Raw genomic sequence first — 19702 nt, 5'->3', positions numbered from 1 at the left:
CATCTCAACCATCAGATATATCCAGATCTTATTATATTATCATGTGATTCATTTATACTATGTTTACCTAGCTAAATTTAAGTATTACTGTATCACTACCCTTGGTATTGGCAGTCTTTAGAGCTTTCATTCTTCATATTGGCAATTGTAAGGGCTATTACTTATCGTTTTGACAGTCTTTAGGGCTATTACTCTTGGTATTGACAGTCTTTAGGGCTATTACTCTTGGTTTTGACAATTTTAAGGGCTATTATTCTTGGTATTGGTAGTCTTAAAGACTTTTACCTTTGGTATTGACAGTCTTTAGGGCTATTATTATTGATATTGACAGTCTTTAGGGCTATTACTCTTGGTATTGACAGTCTTTAGGGCTATTACTCTTGGTATTGGCAGTCTTAAAGACTTTTCCTCTTGGTATTGGCCGTCTTAAGGCCCATAACCCTTGATATTGGCAGTCTTTAGGGCTATTACTTTTGGTATTGACAGTCTTTAGGGCTATTACTATTGATATTGACAGTCTTAAGTCTTGAGCTACTATTCTTCATATTGGCAATCTTAAGGGCTATGACCTTTGGTTTTGGCAGTCTTAAGGCACTTTATTTTGGTAGTACCAGCATTTATGGCACTTATTTTAGTATATTTAGTGTTTAGGGTGTTTAAAATAGTAAATATTAACCTAAAATTGCATTTCAATCTGCAAAAATGTAAATTAAAGCTGTCTTTGAGCTCTTGTGTGTTTTGGTGTAGGTTTGTAGAGACATATGGTTTAATTGTAATGCTCAGTAAGGCAGAGTTTAGAACAGGGTGCTGGAGAGAACCAATGGTGGATAAAAGATAAAAGAAGATGTTTATAATAAAGGCTTGTATTTGTTAAGTTTTACAGGCATTATAAAGATGTGTTTAAGCTGCAGGGAGGAGGAGGAGTGCAGGTACCGGGAGAACAGCAGGCCGGTTCTGACAGCCCCACGCTGGAGCTCATCCAAATCTGAAGCTTCCTATCACACACATGAAAAGACTCCACACGTATGTACAGTGTGTGTGTGTGGTGTGTATGTGTGTGTGGGCGGGCATCTACTGGGGGGCTGTGACAGCTTCACACCTTTTCCACTATATAGGCTTGTTGCCATAGTGAGGGCAACTCATTTCACAGGAATTACTTCCTGTTTTATTTTTTATTTTTTTTTTACCACATGGAGGTTCAGTGAAGTGTGTGTGTGTGTGTGTGTGTGTGTGTGTGTGTGTGTGTGTGTATGTTTTTAAACTAAATAAAGAATAGTTTGGATCAAAGTCACATGATTGATCATCCAGCCCTAAATTAAACAATTACAGAGGATAGGGTTATAATTTTTAACTATATTTATATAAATATGTAAATATATATACATATTAACTCTGTAGTGACTTTGTATAACTCATGATCTTCTATGTTGTGTGTTATGTTATAACTAAGCAATCCACAAGAAGTGGAAGTAAAAATTTACTATGATTAATTAGATTTTTAGTCCTTTATCTCCATTTTGATACTGATAAACTCGTTTTTCTGGTAAAACCAACACCATTTGAATGAAGCATAATATATATATATATATATATATATATATATATATATATATATATATATATATATATATATATATATTTCCATTGTTTATATTTTTTTATTTAAAGAACAAGTTATACATTATATGTAAGTAAACACGGACAATAACTAACATTAATACTACTATAATAATAATAATAATAATAATAATAATAATAATAATAATAATAATAATAATAATAATAATAATACAAATAATAGCTAAAACTTTATAGTCACAATTAACAGTACTTATGAAAGTATTAAACATTATATGGTTTAACGTTATATGGTTCAATAATGTCTCAACTAATTATTAATTAACGCTTATTAAGACATTATTAAACATTACTACATTTTAAAACTTGAAAATGTTGTAAAAAGAATTATAAAATGAGACATTATTTAAAAATGTAAAAATTGTGACATTCTGTCATAAGCATTGTTAATCAATGTACCTTTATTGTAAATGATTTCCTTATAATAATAATAATAATAATAATAATAATAATAATAATAATAATAATAATAAAAACAGTGTTCATTTAACTATCGTGTTTATGAAGGTGATTGATTAATTAGGTAAATGACATCCAGCGCTGCACAGGTGTGTGTGATTAAACCACGCCCACCGCGACTCCGCCAAACCCCGCCCCTTTCTGGCTCTTCAGCGCGCGGCGTTTGTGCTTCAGTTGTTTCCCGGCGCGAGAGAGTGAGAGAAGCTGAAGACCAGCTGGATATTCCCCCACTCTCTCTCCTCCTCCTCCTCCTCCTCCTCTTCTTCTTCATCTCTCTGTATCCTCCTCTTCCTCCCCTTCACTCACCCTCCTCTACCTCACCCACAGCAGAGAGAGAGAGAGAGAGAAACAGAGAGAAAGTTACAGCAGGTGCAGCTCGCGAAGGTAAGGCGCTGCGTTTATGTTTGCGGTTTGGGTTCATTACGCTACGTTGTACTGTGTGTGTGTATGTGTGTGTGTGTGTGTGTGTGTAAAAGTGTGTCTCGTGTGCTTTATCTCGCAGTTTTGTGTTTGTGTTAGTGTGTGTGTGTGTGTGTTAGTGTAGCTGTGAGGCTTTCTGGTTCAGTTCTGCTGTTACAATTGCTGTAACATTCTAACAATGTTACTATAACTCTTTAAACAATAACAACAATTTAACAACAACACAACATCACTCATTTTAACACTCACGCTGTAAGACTGACACTACTGTTACTGTTACTGGTGTAACAATGTAACATCTGATGCAACACTAACATCAATGTAACCATAACTATCGGTGTAACAATGTAACACTAAGGCTGTGACTGTGTAACTGGTATCTGAGTACCTGCTGCCTGTCTTTCTTGTAGTTTTGCACTGTATAGTGAAAAGGTATAGTGTGTAGCAGTGTAGCGGTAGGTGTCTGTGTGTGTGTGTGTGTGTGTGTGAGGCTTTCTTGTTTTTTTTTTTTTTATTAGAACCTGAGTTCAGTTCTTATTATTAACTTTACAGGACAGAGATAAAATCTTCTTAACTTTCAATGGAAGTCAATGTAAAAAAATGTCCCTGGTCATTTTGTAGAATTTCTGTTGTCCATTTATTAAGAAACAGTGTATGAGACGAATTATGTTGTAAAGTAAAAATGGTCAAAAATGGAGATACTTGGTTTTCATTGGACAGCACCATTTCTCTATGCTGCATGCATCTCTTAAATTCTGTACTGTTTGGGTTTTCATCTGTTCACTCAAACAGTAGCATGGGTCTGTAACACAGTAACACTGTAAACTCATCACTGTAAAAGTTGTAATTATATAAAACAGCAATATAATCACTGTAATGTTGTAACAGTGTAATAGTAACACTGTGAAACTATAAAACTGTAACACTGTAACTGCAACAATGTAACGCCTATCGTAATGCTGTAAAACTGTATAGCTGTTATGCTGTAGAAACATTGCAATGCTGTAATACTAAAAAAAATGAATTATATAAAGCTGTAACTTCGAATAGCATGGTATCAAATAATAACAGTAATAATGATGCACTTTATATATAATATATCGCATTTATATAATATGTAAAAAGTTGTAACACTGTTACACTGAAACACAGTCAGAGTAACAATGTAGCTCTAATTGTCAAGCTGTGAATGAACTATGAAGCTGTAAATGAACTTAATTATGATATAATACATTATATAAATATATACTTATCATAACAACAATAATAGTTATTATAATGTACATTATAAAATATATGACATTGCCACAGTAGTTTACATTGCCACTGTTGTAACTCTGTAAAATCTGATGTAACACAAACACAATTGGTATTGGTATAACATAACCATAATATTACTGTAACATTTGTAACACTAATTCTGTGACTATGTAACGGTTCTCTGAGTTACTTGCTGCTCAGAATGTGTCATTAGTGTTCGGTAGGGGTGTGAAGAGATCTCGTGGCACGAGATCTTGCGAGATTTGAACGTGACAATATTTCTCGTCAAGCTTAAACCTAAAAAAAAAAAACAGTTTAGTGTGGACTTTTTAAGAGGGATCGGGCAACACAGTAGCGATAGCAGCGAGTGCGGTGGCTGAGCAGTGAGAGCAGCTCTCAGCAGAAGAGGAAAATTCGGGGGCATTTGCATAAAAGATGCTTCTGCTACTTTTAAGTTGTATGTCTGGCTGCATTTTGGCTCCAGTGGAAACAATAAACGGTAACAGAGTGACCAACAAGACACAAACCATATATAAATACTGTAAGTAAATCCTACATGTGACTGTTTCATAGGCAGCTGTACTAATCCCTTAGCTCTGTACTGTATTTAAGAAAATACAGCACTTCAAACATAGTCTTAATATGACTGGTTATGTTTCTGCATAGTTAAATTACAAGAGATTTAGGAGAAAAAAAACACAAACCCAAGGCTTAATATGACTGGTTGTAGTTTGCACTTATTGTTTGCACTATATAAGACCTAGAAAAGTTTTAATTTCTTATAGAAAAAATGTGTGAGAGAAACCAGTCTGTTAAGTTTGTGTTATAAGATTTTGTCAAATAAAACTCTAGTTTTCAAGCCAGTTTTCATTTTTGACGTTTTCTTTAAAATTTTATTTTTAAATCTCGTTCTCGTGAACCCAGTATCATGTCTCGTCTCGTCTCATGATATTAGTGTCTCGTCAAACCCCTAGTGTTCAGGTTTCCAGTCGTCCAGGTCACTGAACTGTCCAGTCATGATGTTTGTGAAGTGATGATGGGGTAAAGGCAGTTGTAAATGTGTTTATTTGCACACGGGTGCTCAAACATTTGCACACGGTTAATTACATACATGTATACTGTGTAGATTAGTGTCAGGTGAAGGTGAGTAACAGGCAGGTAACTGTGACCTGTTATTAACTGTTCTTTACTCTGATGACTCAAGTGCTGAGGTGCATCCAGCATTGGGACAGCACTGCATTACTCTGTAGAACAGGAATCTGCTGGTTGGATACTGAAGGCTGGTTTTGAGGTTTTGTGTGGTTTTTAGATGTGGGATGGAAGTGGGGTGTGATAGCTGGTTTCATATGAGAACGATAATTAAGTCCTTTCAGCTTCAGAAAGACACACCTGTTCACAGGTCTATAGATATGACCAGTGGGCTGTTTCTGACATCAAGCACTATAGAGCATGTGGGATTCAATCTCATTCTGAGACAAATAAACATCACCTGCATACCTGCTCATCCCCTAATAACACTGATTTAATTTCTGTTTAATATTTATCTTAATATATTTCTGTATTGATTTCTCTTTAATGTGTATCCCTTAATTATTTCTTCTCTTACCACACCAACACCAATTGCCGTAACATACAAGACTACCAAACTACATCAACTACCATAACGCAACCCAAAACTACTCCAGCAACTATCAAACCACACCTGCAACTACTTCCTGACCAACTACTTCCAAAGTAGCAGAGCGTATTATTTTGTTTCTAAACTGAAAGCAGAAGCATTTCTGAGTGTAGAAGGGATAAAATATTGTGTTTAATGGTACCAGTGTGCTGCTAAAACTGGGGGTTCAGGTTGCATATCGCTGGAGTTCTTCTGGCACGTGACGCGTCTTTACGTACTCAGGTCACATGTACAGCCTCTAAAAGAGGATCCGGCTCAGTTTTACTGAATGTGAGCGGCTGGTGGAGCAATGGAGACTTCAGAAGAGGAAACTCAGAGCTCAGTAGCTCATTCAGCCACTTATTCAATGTGTAAATTTTCTGACTGAGTGTGCTCTCTCTCACTGACTGAACATAACCTGGAATCGGATTCTTCCGCTCTGAAAGGAGACCGCATCGCACCCTCCCAGTTTAAAATGATTCTTCCGCATGCTCAGTGCAATTACACATTCTCACCAGAGAGGGACCTACATCCCCCAAATCCCAAAACTTACAGACATCAGCTTTAACTGTGTCACAATACCAACAATTACTAAACCATACAAACAACTAACAAACCATACTAGCAATTATCAAACTACACCAACTACCAGACCAGACTTTCAAATCTCATAAACTACCATGCCATACCAACAATAACTCAACAACACCAACAATGTCCATACCATACCACCAATTAATTAAATACACCAAGTTCCACACTGTACCAATAACTACCAAATTACACCAACACCTACTAAGCCACACAAATGACTACCACACCTTACCAACAATTAATTAACAACACCAAGTTCCACACCGTACCAACAACTACCAAACTACACCAACACCTACCAAGCCACACAAATGACTACCAAACCATTCCAACAATTAATTACCAACACCAAGTTCCACACTGTACCAACTACTACCAAACTACGCCAACACCTACCAAGCCACACAAATGACTACCACACCAAACCAGCAACTACTTTCAGACCATATCAACAACTACCAGACAACACCAGCAATTGCCATACTGCCTTAAACACACCAGTGACTACCAAACCGCAACTATTACCCTCCACTACAACTACCACATGACACCAAATTAATTAACTACACCAACAAAGGCCAAAACGTACCAGCAATTATCGAACCATACCTGCAACTTCCAAATGACACCAGCTACCACCCCAGCAGCGTGCAAATTGCACAACAACTACCAAACTACACCAACACCAACCAAGCCACACAAATGACTACCAAACCAAACCAGCAACTACTTTTGTACCATGTCAGCAACTATCAAACTGCACATACAACTACTAAACCACGTCAACAATTAAAAAAACACATTAACTAATGTACTTATCACCAATATCCATACCTCAACTACCAGAACCCTTCAGCTCTTATCAAACCACAACAATGTCCCAACCATGACAATACCAAACCATAGCAGCAATTACCAAACAGCAACAAATCTCTGACTATACTAACAACTACCAAACAATGTCATAGTTCTTTAGATACAAAGAAACATCCTGTAAATGTAAAACTCCTAAAGTATAGCAGGACACTGTTATTTTACACCTTTTAACTCAACTGCTATTAAGATTGTGTGAACCTTTGTTGAAGGTGAATGAATTGGAATAAAATCCTATTCTAATAATTTTCAGTTTCACACTGGTATTCCCGTGTAAGTGAACAGCTGCAGTGTGTAGTTTGAGGGAGTGTGATCTGAGCCTGTATGTTGGGCAGTTCTGAGGGTGACTGGGTCCGAGATGAGTGGACTGTTCTCACAGTGTGAGCTCTATTCAGCCCCTGGGGGACCACTCTGATGACTCAGTGTTCCCTAATGGCCATCTTTAAACTGTGGCGTCCAGCTTAGTCTGTACTGGACTGGACATGAAGGAGCCGGCTTCCCTGCCTTTTTTTTTTTTACAGAGCTTTTTATATTAAACTGTAGAGGTTATGTTGCCCTTAACACTTAGTGAAGTGTAGTTTATTACAGTCCATCAGAAAAAGTGTGTGGATTATCTGAACATTATATTATCATATTGATCATATGGGCATTGTGGAGCATTATAGAGCACCCCCTATATTTCCTACAGTGAGTGTTTTGATCATAAGACATTATAGAGCATTATGGAGTACCCTCTATGCTTCCTGTAGTATGTTAGAGTATGTCAGAATACATTTGATGGTAAAATGAACATAATAAAGCAATATAGAGCACCCCATATGCTTTCTATAGTGACTTACAATCTGTCAGAATGAGTGTGTTTATCATATGGACATTATAAAGCATTATAGAGCACCACATATGCTTCCTATAGTGTATTACATTCTGTCAGAATGAGTGTGTTAATCATATGGACATTATAGAGCATTATAGAGCACCCCCTATGCTGTCTACAGTGTATTACATTCTGTCAGAATGAGTGTGTTAATCATATAGACATAATACAGCATTATAGAGCACCCCCTATGCTTTCTATAATGTCTTACAATCTGCCAGAATGAGTTTATCATATGGACATTATAAAGCATTATAGAGCATCCCCTATACTTCTTGTACTGTATTACTATCGGTCTGAATGAGTATGTTGATCATATGGACATACTAGAGCATTATAGAGCACCCCCTATACTTCTTATACTGTATTACAATCTGTCTGAATGAGTATGTTGATCATATGGACATAATAGAGCATTATAGAGCACCCCCTATGCTTTCTATGTCTTACAATCTGTCAGAATGAGTGTGTTTATCAAATGGACATTATAAGGCATTATAGAGCACCCCCTATGCTTTTAACAGTGTCTTACAATCTGTCAGAATGAGTGTGTTTTCCATATGGCCATTATAATGCATTATAGAGCACCCCTATACTTCTTGTACTGTATTACAATCTGTCTGAATGAGTATGTTGATCATATGGACATAATAGAGCATTATAGAGCACCCCCTATGCTTTCTATGTCTTACAATCTGTCAGAATGAGTGTGTTTATCATATGGACATTATAAGGCATTATAGAGCACCCCCTATGCTTTTAATAGTGTCTTAAAATCTGTCAGAATGAGTGTGTTTTCCATATGGACATTATAATGCATTATAGAGCACCCCCTATACTTCTTGTACTGTATTACAATCTGTCTGAATGAGTATGTTGATCGTATGGACATAATAAAGCATTATAGAGCACCCCCTATACTTACTATAGTGTCTTACAATCTGTCTGAATAAGTATGTGGATCATATGAACATTATAGAGCATTATAGAGCACCCCTATGTTTCCTACAGTGTATTACATTCTGTCCGAGTAAGTGTGTTAATCATATGAACATTATAGAGCATTATAGAGCTCCCACTATATTTCATGTAGTGTTTTACATTTTGTGCTCTATGAAGGTTTGACACCACTGTTGGGCAGTAAGGGGAGCACAGCTGTGGTGAACCGGTCGGACCATGAGTGAGCACACACACACACACAGACATACACACACACACACACACACACACACAATCACACAGACCACAGGGGACCCCCACCCTGACTTCAAAGACATGGCTAAGAGGTGTGTTTGGTGTGTGTTGATCTTACTGTCGCTGATCACAGACATCCATCCAGCACTCAAAAGCAACAAAAGAGGAGAGAGAGAGAGAGAGAGAGAGAGAGAGAGAGAGGTGGAAGGTAAAGAAAGAGATAAAAAAGAATGGAGAAGGATTGACTAAAGAGAGTGAGATGGAGAGAAAAGTTAAAAAGGAGAGAATGAAAGAGAAGAACGAGAGAGTGAGATCAATGTAAAGTAGAGAGAGGGATAGGGAGAGAAAGGAGAGATAGAAAGAATAAAGATAAAGTGAGAGACTAGAGTGAGAAAGAGACAGTTTAGGATTGAGAGAGGAATGAGGGAGAATAGAGATGGGAAGAATGGAGAGGGATAGGGTGTGAAAGGAGATAGATAGAAAGCAGAAAATATAAAGTGATAAATAACAGTAAGAGTAAGACTAGAGGGAGTCTAGGATAGAGAGAGGAATGAGAGAGAGAGAGAGAGAGAGAGAGAGAAAGAAAGAGTAAAAGTTAAAGTGAGAGATTAGAGTGAGAGTAAGACTAGAGGAAGAGAGAGAAAAGGGAAGAAAGTCTAAGATAGAGAGAGGAGTGTATGTCAAAAGAGAGAGAATGGAGAGAGATAGGAGGCATAATATATAAAGTGAGATTAACTCTTTATTAACTAGAGAGAGAAAGAGAGAGAGAGAGAGAGAGAGAGAGAATGGAAAAAATGTATAGGATAGACAGAGAAATAGGAGAGCAAAGAGAATTGACAATGATGGAGAGATAGACGGAGTAAAATAAAAAGTGAGTAAAAGTAGAGCATGAGAGAGAATGGAGAGGGATAGGGAGAGAAAGGTGAAAGATAGAAAGAGTAAAAGATAAAGTGAGAAATTAGAATGATATTAAGACTAGAGTGAAAGAGAGAGAAAGGGGAAAAGGTCTAGGATAGAGAGAGGAATAAGAGAGAAAGAAAGAATGGACTGTGACACAGATGGAAAGAGTAAAAGATAAAGTGAGAGAGTAAAAAGTGATAGTAAAAGGAGAGAGAGGAGAGATAGAAACAGATAAATTTAGATAAAGTAAAAAGATAAAGTGAGAGAAGTGAGATTAAGACTAAGAAAGAGAGAGAAAATGGAAGAAAGTATAGGATAGAGAGAGAAATGAGAGAAAAGGAAATGGACAGTGATGGCGAGATAAAAAGAAAGAGTGAAAGATAAAGTGAGAGAGTAAAAAGTGAGAGTAAAAATAGAGAGAGAGCGGTGTGGTATATGAGGATTGGCGCGGTGGTTCTGAGGGGAGCTGTAAGGGTTAAAGGACGGGGGTATCGGGTGTCTCTGGGTGTAGTCTGCTCTGATGATACATTATTCAGGTGTGTTCCTGTCCGGCACTCCTGCAGGTAACACTGCTGTTCTTCCCCTTACACCCAACCCCCACCCCCCCCAAACACACACACACTCACACACACACACAATAGCTGTTTTAAGCTACTCATTTTACACACAGTATGTATATAATTTGTATAAATTTTATTACATTGATTTTTAATGACTTCATGTAAAGACACATGCTAATGACAGACTGGTTGTTTGTGCTAATATTGCAAATAAATGCTCTAAATTACAATATTTTTATTTGGAATTTGGGAAAAGTATCTGTATTTTATAGAATAAAACAACAATGTTCATTTTACTCAAACGTAAACCTATAAATAGCAAAATCAGAGAAACTGATTCAGAAACTGAAGTGGTCTCTTAATTTCTCCCAAATTCCAAATAAAAATATTTGTCATTTAGAGCATTTATTTGCAGGAAATGAGACAAGGCTGAAATAACAAAAAAGATGCAGAGCTTTCAGACCTTGAATAATGCAAAGAAAACAAGTTCATATTAATAAAGTTTTAAGAGTTTAGAAATCAATATTTGGTGGAATAACCCTGGTTTTTAATCACAGTTTTCATGCATCTTGGCAGGTTCTCCTCCACCAGTCTTACACACTGCTTTTGGATAACTTTATGCCGCTCCTGGTGCAAAAAGTCAAGCAGTTCAGTTTCATCCATCTTCCTCTTGATTTTAATTTGGTAAAATCAAAGAAACTCATCATTTTTAAGTTGTCTCTTATTTTTTTTTACAGAACTGTATAGTGTTACCAGTGAGCTGAGCTGTAGTGTTTCCTGTAGTGAGTTTTATTATTGTGTCTAACAGCAGATATGTTGTAATGTTGTCTGTTACAGTACAGTTGATTGTAAATTGGTTATGTTTAGTTTATTTATGTAAATCATTAATAGTCTATTCAGCTGTATATTGTGGGCTGTATCTGTGGTCTGCAGGTTATTGTGTACGCTTGGCATCAGTGGGTGAACCGGCCTGGCAGCTCCGGCTCTTTGTGTTTCACAGCTGCCTCTGAGCCTCGTCCCAGCTCCTCCTTTATTTATTTATTTATTTAGTGAGATTTTGGTAGACCTGCGCTGCCAAGAGCGGCTCTCGCTCACTCTCCCTGTCACTGTGCTGATAGATACAGACTCTCGCGCTGCTCATCCTCTCGCGCTGCTCTGCTTGGCTTTGGTTTGGCGTTTTTGCCGTAATGCTGCTGAACCTTCCTGCTGCTCGGCTTCTGGCAGGTCCTTTAACTCTGAAGGATTTCACTCCTTCGTACTGTAAACACTCACACTTACCACTGATCAGCGGGACCTTCAGCAGTTCTGCAATAATGATGCAAAAAAATCAGATTTTCACAGATTTCGCTTTATCCTAAATATATGCTACTGTTCTGATTCAGTCTGCATGTTGTAATCTTTTTTACTATTATTTTTAATACAGAATAAGACAAAAATATTTTTAAGATTTATATCTTGTTCCATTCAATATTTCAATATTTTAACCATTTTGACTATTATATTAAATGTACAATATTGTGCTGTATTTATACAGGGGTTGGACAATGAAACTGAAACACCTGTCATTTTAGTGTGGGAGGTTCAATTAGCAGGGTAAGAGCTCAGTTTTGCTCAAAATATTGCAATACACACAACATTATGGGTGACATACCAGACATACCAGAGATGCTGGCGCATCTGTGACCAAGACAGCAAGTCTTTGTGATGCATCAAGAGCCACGGTATCCAGGGTAATGTCAGCATACACCAAGAAGGACCAACCACATCCAACAGGATTAACTGTGGACGCTGTAAGAGGAAGCTGTCTGAAAGGGATGTTCGGGTGCTAACCTGGATTGTATCCAAAAACATAAAACCACGGCTGAACAAATCACGGCAGAATTCAATGTGCAACTCAACTCTCCTGTTTCCACCAGAACTGTCCGTCGGTGTTTCAGTTTCATTGTCCAACCCCTGTATATATATATATATATATACACAAATCAAATGGTTGTCAAATGATACCACTGAAGTCTTGAAGAACACTGTTAATTGTATATATTATGTACTATTATAGCTATGTAATAGAACTGAAAAACAAGACAAGAGTTTTGAATTCTATAGAACATGAAGATGTGCTGAGTTATTTTCAGAGGACAGTAAATGTATACTGCTATAGAAGCGCTACACTGACTACTCTAGGTTAAATCCTATATACAAGTTTAATTTCTATAATATTGTTCCATTAAAAGGCATAATGAATTCACTTTTGTGAGATACTGTAGTGTGAACAGGTTCAATAAATCAGTAAAGGATGCTTTATTATTGATTACTCAGATCACTGAAGTGTGCTAACAATGATCCGTTATGTCATGGCTGTTTGATTGATCATTCATCCGTTTGTAATGATTAGGGAGTAAACGCTGAGACAGCACTGGAGCAGAAGACTCTATTAGCTTATGGCTAAAAAACTCTGACTGAAAGGGGTTTTATTTTAGTTTAGTGTGTCAGATCTGTTAATGTTGATGTGTGTGAACTGGGATGCATTGCAGGATGGGATGCCCTGATAGTACATGTGGCAGAAACAAGGTTTCTTCCTCCTCCAGCTCTGAGGGAGTTTTCCTTTGCCTCTGTCGCTCATTGATCTATACTGTACAGTAAGTTCAGTGTTTTATCTGATTCTCTGTCCTGCTTCCACGTCTCTGTAAAGCTGCTTTGAGACAACATCAGTTGTAAGATTTTAACAGTTTCCACCTCACCTTTTTTCCAAGGTCTCCTTTTGCTAAAATCCGCTTTTTCTTGTTCTTTGTGAATACTAAAGGTCTCTCTCAGTTGTATATGGATGCTGCACATAAAACTGTTCCTCAACCTCCATTGTCTGCAGTAACTAGTAAAAAAACGGGTCGATCAGAAAAAGTTAGTTAGCGTTAGCTATCTTGTGTAAGTAACTATACGTTTAAATTGGATCTCCGGTTGATTCCACGTTTTACAGAGACCTTACATATACACCAGGGAAGCACAGTTAGACAAGGTAGCACAACTTGACAGAACACCGGTCAAAGCGGGCGCTGGTCACGTTTGATTTTATGATATAGAGCGGACTCTGGGGCTTCGAAGTGGCAAATACCTATGGCGACTGCCCAAGCAAAAGGCATTTGTCTTTTGAGTTTTAGAGCTGCAAAATTGATTGTGGGGGGAAGGCAGGTCACTTTTTCTGCTGCAGTGCTGTTAGCCAATCAGATGTATGTGTTTGCATGTATGAATATTCATGAGCAATATACGAAATCCTGTTTTTCTTCAGAGACCAGTAATTCAGTGATCTAAAACATGGCTAAATAGAAACTCCTGAGCACTTTTTTTACAAAAACGGCTCACATGGCATTCATTCATAGTGGAAACCACAACTAGACATTTTAAAATGAATAAAAAACAATGGAATGAGACCTGTAACACAAAGCGGTATTAAAAAAAATGAAATAAGTGGAACATGGAAACTTACATAGGATGATTTGCCATAGCAATAAAATCACCAACTTATAACAAATATTGTTTCCCCTCTCATTCCAATCAAACAGCTTTGATGTTTCGAGGCGTGGACTTCACTAGAACTGAACCTGACTTTTTGTGTGGTCAGGTTGTTGTGCTGTTCGCGCTACACGACAGGACACATGCAGATACAAATAAAGCCCTATTCGGATGGGATTAGTTTCTCAGGGGGTCCTGGGGTCAATGTCTCTTTTATAAGGGTTCCTCTGTGATTTTATTCCTGTCCGGAACCACTATGTACGTGTTTTTCTCAGATGTCCTCTGAGAAAATTACAGGCTAAATGACCTACTGTTTTTCGCTAAACTCTTTGGTCCTCCGGTAATTGTAGTCCCGTCCGGACGCACATCTTTCATGTGCCATATGGTATGGTACACAATAATATCACCAACATTTTTGAATACTGTGAACGATATCATACCCTGAAATATGGTGCCATATCAACCACCCCTAATTATCACATCGTGGTACTACTTTTTACTGGTCTCATTTCCCTTTATATATCTACTAGAGACAGATTATATATGTCCAGTATCATTTATTTTACGTTAATCCTGTATATATGGAGATATTTAGAGTGCTTTATTATTAGTATCATGACATTCTGGATCATTGACCTCTCAGTTAGAAGTGTGCCATGTCATATTGTATGCAATGATAAAATAAAGTTTTTAATTTTTATTTTGTTGCAGTAGTGTATTCTTAATATATATATATATATATATATATATATATATATATATATATATATATATATATATATATATATATAAACACTGAATTAAAAAATATATAAATATATATATATATATATATATATATATATATTTATATATATATATATATATTTATATATATATATATTTTAATTCAGTGTTTTTCTCATATCACCAAGAGTATTGTGATCATGAAAATACCATGAAACATCATTATATTATTTTAGGGCCATATTTCCCACCCTTACTATTGAGTATCAAGTATCACAGAATCACAGTTTTATGATAATATATCTTATCATGGTATGGTGAGATGCCCTGTGATTCCCACCATTAGTTTATACCATTTACTTGTTGCCTAATGTATATATTTAATAAACAGGTGTCACTGGAATCAGATAGTCAATGTTATTTATCTCTCTGAGCGGATTTAATTATGTGGCTGATCTGTGTAATTAACATGTTCTGATCAATCAGCTGAAATGAAGCCGTCTGTACTGGGATTAAAACTGACAGCTTTCAGATTTAAAAAGATTTTCCTGTCCTCCGATGTTCCTCTTGTATCTGAGATGATGCCGTTCTCCTTGGCTCAGTCTGATCTCTAGGTTCTCCTCTTTTCTCTCGCTGCTTTTAATACATTGTCTGCTTTGTCACTCACGGCTGACTGGAGGATGATGGACAAGATAATGAAGATGTGGCCCGAAGATCAATCTGAGCTTCGTCCGTCCAGCGATAGTCCATCAAACACTGTTTAGACAGAATGGACACAGCAGGAGGGAGAGCGAGTAAACAGGGAAACTATTGATAACAGCAGCTACAGTACCTATTTGAAGACTGAGAGACAAGAGTAAGTGCATTCTGCTCTTCTTCTCGACTCGGAGACCGTCAGAATCAGAGTACAAAACAACTCCCTGTCTTATACCCTGCTTAAGACGCATCGCAATGCTCATTGCTATCTTACACCATGCTAACTAGGGTTGTGCGATATGACCAAACATGTATATTCCGATATAGGCCACTTCATATAAATATAATAACAATATAGATCATGATATAGCACTTCTTTAAAAAAAATCAGTGAAGCAAATCACCTGAATATTGATTTCACCTGTGCACCTCAGCATAAAAACACCTTCACTTCACAAACACCTATTGAGTATTGTTTGGTTTACCCATATACAAAGCATTTATTACTTATTCCTTGCCTCTAAGAACTCCCTGTTCAAGACGTAATCGCAATGCTCATTGCTATCTTATACCACGCCAAATAGTGTAATGCATATTCCGATATAGGCCACTTCTGATCGTGATAATGATGTAGATCACAATTTAGCACATTTTTTATAAATTGAGTGATTTTTTTTGTAAACTAACCACACGAAAGATTTATTTCTTATCATATATTAACAAGTAGGATTATGTTTCAAATCAAATCAAATTTATATAGCGCTTTTACAACTGATGTAACAAAGCAGCTTTACAGAAAAAAGAATCAGACAAAACACTAAACATATAATACAGAACCCCAGTGAGTGCAGAGGCAAGGAAAAACTCCCTCAGAGCTGCAGGAGGAAGAAACCTTGGTTTTAAATTGATTTGATGATTTTATTATGTTTAAACACTGTTATATTCAGCTCTACCTGTGATCTCCAGCCTTGATATGATACCCAAAATGCACCTCACTCTGACATCACTCCCTCACACGATCGCATGACACTGCACATGGCACTTCCAGGAAGCAAATCACCTGAATATTGATTTTACCTGTGCACCCCAGTATAAATACACCTTTACTCCACAAACTCTTCACTAACTATTGTTTAGTTTACTTACATACAAAGCATTTATTCCTTATTCTTTGCCTGTTTTGTCTCTCGTTCTGACCTTGTTTTGTTTTTCACAGACCGATTTTTGCCCTTTTTCTCTTTAACTCATCCCTGCAACTCTGACAAGACTTATTAATGAGCTGATTATTAATCAGCTGATTATTAAAGAGCTGATTAGTTAATCAGGTGTGCTGGGAACAGGGAAAACACTGCCTGCAGAGCAGGGGGTGCAGAATCAGAGCAGAGAAACACTGATTTATATGACTGAAGTTAATGTTGGGATTCTTAAATTGAAATATATAATAGTAAATGTCCCAATTTTCAACGCAACACTATTACTCACTATTTAAAATGTACACAATGACAGACCCATAGCACATGCCTGTTGGCAGCTATGCAAATTTGTACATCACCAATAAACAGAGTGAATGAGCATAAATGTGCAGTTTCCAGACATCCCAAGTTACAAAGATTAATTTCAGAGAGAAACCCCTGGACCTGGACTTGGAACCTCCCTTCCCCTGCCCAAAAAATCCTCACACAGATACCAAAGAATTGGCTGTGTGCTGTTTTGTTCACTCTTTAGCATTTTCTATGTCCATATTATCTTCTGTAAATATTTCCAATTTTATTTTTACTTAAATAAAATCAAAAAGAAGCCTAAATACAGTTCTGTTTTTTTCAACTGACCGTTAGAATTATTGTGTAAAGCAATTGATATAACAAGAGTTTGACTAAAACATTGGTTCTTCCTTTTTTTGGATTGCCACCAGCCCCGAACATCGGAAGTCTAAATCTTTATTTCACTCTATAATAATGCAATGCAAAACAAGCAAATACACAGAAATAAAATCATTTGACTATGACTATGACTTTCTTATGAATTTCTATGCTCAATATTTTGCTACATGGATGTGGCATCAGTTTACTTATAACATTAATTCTGATTAACTCAGGTTTTCAATAAACCTTACTTAAACAAGTTGAGACAACAAATCACCTCAATGTATTTAAGTAAATTCAACTTATTCAGGATTACAATGAATGTGAATTCTGTTCTGGTAAGATTAAGGTTGCCAGTTATTTCTTGTCTATTTTAGACGCCTGTAAAGTTTGAAATTTGTGTTTAAGTTTTTGAAAAATGAGGTATAAGCTGTGATACAGGAGCAGAATTAATATCACCAGCTTAAGGATGGTGACAGTTGTAGAACGTACAGTAACTGGACCAAACTGACACACATTTACTAGCTAGCCACTGTTTCTGTAGTCTGGGCTCTGAGCTTTTGGCCGTGAATCAACTGATATTCTGGCTTCTGTCTGAGTCTCAGCCTCACCATCTGTCCCTCTACTCTATCTCCTGTATCATCTAACACACCACACACACACGTGAGCACATGCCATCATGAATAAATGCATAAATATGGGACTTCCTCCACCTCTACAGTTTCCACCGGAGCACAGTCTCACAGCCGTGGAGGATAAAAACAGAGAAATATCTCATCAGTACGTCACTGTGTCTGTGTCTGCTGTGCTGTTTGTAGTGCTTTAAATGATTAGAGAGATATTATGAACTCTGTGTGCTGCCGTTTTGCTCCAGGGAAGGGAAAAGGTCATTTTCTTTACATTATTTGTAAAAAAAACACTTCAGACTTAGACATTCTGTCTTTTTTAGCAGTGGCAGTGTAAACTGTAAAGCTAAATGCAGCTTTATGGATTATATCTCTGGATCAGGGAGGAGGACGCTGGTGTGTTGTGATCTTACTTCCCTCATGCTATCACTGGCATTTCCTCTTCTAGCCTTGTCAGTTTACCAGGCTGTGTACTGAAGAATAACAGTGCTGCTTTAAGTGGGATGCTATTGGCTATTACTGAATTTAAATAAGGGTTACAAGTGGTAACTTGACAATTATTATTACTATTTTTTTTTAAGATTTTTTTTTTCTCCCAATTTAGCTAGGCCGATTGTACCACCCATTCAGCTGCTAGTTGGCTGTAGATAACAAGGAGGGTGAAGACTAGCACACACCTCCTCCGATACATATGTAAAGTCAGACTCCACCTCTTTTTGAACTGCTGCTGATGCAGAATTACCGAGTAGCATCACAGTGCTAACGCTCAGAGGAAAGCGCAGCGACTGGGTTCCGATACATCAGCTCACAGACGCAGCCTTGTGCTGATCCACATCACCCTAGGAGTGATGAGAGTTAAGAGCGCCATGTACCCACCCAGAGAGAGCAAGACTAATTGTGCTTTCTCAGGGCTCCGGTAGCTGATGGCTGTTCACTACATCTCTTGTTTGAGAATAATTATCGCTTTTTGCATTTTTGGGTTGCATTTTAGAAAAAGGTATCAAAAAAGTACCATTTGGGTATCGGTACTGAATTTAAGGTATCATACCGGTATTGGTATCAGAATTTTTTAAATGATACCCAGCCCTAAGTAATAATATAATATCACGTAATTGCAGATTTTAAATGGATTATAAATGGATTATTAAAGTAACCAGCTCCTATATTCAGCTCTGGAAAAAATTAAGGGACCACTTCAGTTTCTGAATCAGTTTCTCTGATTTTGCTATTTATAGGTTTATGTTTGAGTAAAATTAACATTGTTGTTTTATTCTATAAACTACAGACAACATTTCTCCCCAATTTCTAATAAAATAATTGTCTAATAATTGTAATTTCAGAAAATGAGAAATGGCTGAAATAACAAAGAAGGTACAGAGCTTTCAGACCTCAAATAATGCAAAGAAAACAAATTCATATTCATAAAGTTTTAAGAGTTCAGAAATCAATATTTGGTGGAATAACCCTGTTTTTTAATCAAAGTTTTCATGCATCCTGGCATCATGTTCTCCTCCACCAGTTTTACACACTGCTTTTGGATAACTTTATGCCTTTACTCCTGGTGCAAAAATTCAAGCAGTTCAGCTTTGTTTGATGGCTTGTGATCATCCATATTCCTCTTGATTATGTCACAGAGGTTTTCAATTTGGTAAAATTGAAGAAACTCATCATTTTTAAGTGCTCTCTTTTTTTTTTCCAGAGTTAAATTATAAGCAGAGTGACAGACTTAAGAACAAACCATTGAGACTCATTACAGGCTACTTAGCAAACTGTGTTTTCTTCTGACTTAAGAGCAGAGCAGCACATCCACAATGTCCGCAGAGCTGGATTCTCAACAGTCTTACACACAGCAGTGTAAA

The 19702-nt window shown here is 36.9% G+C and overlaps 1 protein-coding gene across 1 annotated transcript in view; it reads left to right on the top strand.

Moving 5' to 3' along the window:
* Window positions 1-2178: 2178 nt before the first annotated feature.
* Window positions 2179-19702, top strand: part of LOC103033205 (SH3 and multiple ankyrin repeat domains protein 2) — a 230313-nt gene continuing 212789 nt past the window's right edge. The window contains exon 1 of the mRNA XM_049483310.1: window positions 2179-2481. The gene's annotated coding sequence lies outside the window, so the exon portion shown is untranslated. The remainder of the gene's footprint in view (window positions 2482-19702) is intronic.

The sequence above is a fragment of the Astyanax mexicanus genome, chromosome 9 (assembly GCF_023375975.1).
Source record: "Astyanax mexicanus isolate ESR-SI-001 chromosome 9, AstMex3_surface, whole genome shotgun sequence".
In the NCBI taxonomy this organism is placed as follows: Eukaryota; Metazoa; Chordata; class Actinopteri; order Characiformes; family Acestrorhamphidae; genus Astyanax; species Astyanax mexicanus.
Note: the sequence above shows the minus strand (reverse complement) of the source record. Positions and strands in the feature narration are given on the sequence as shown.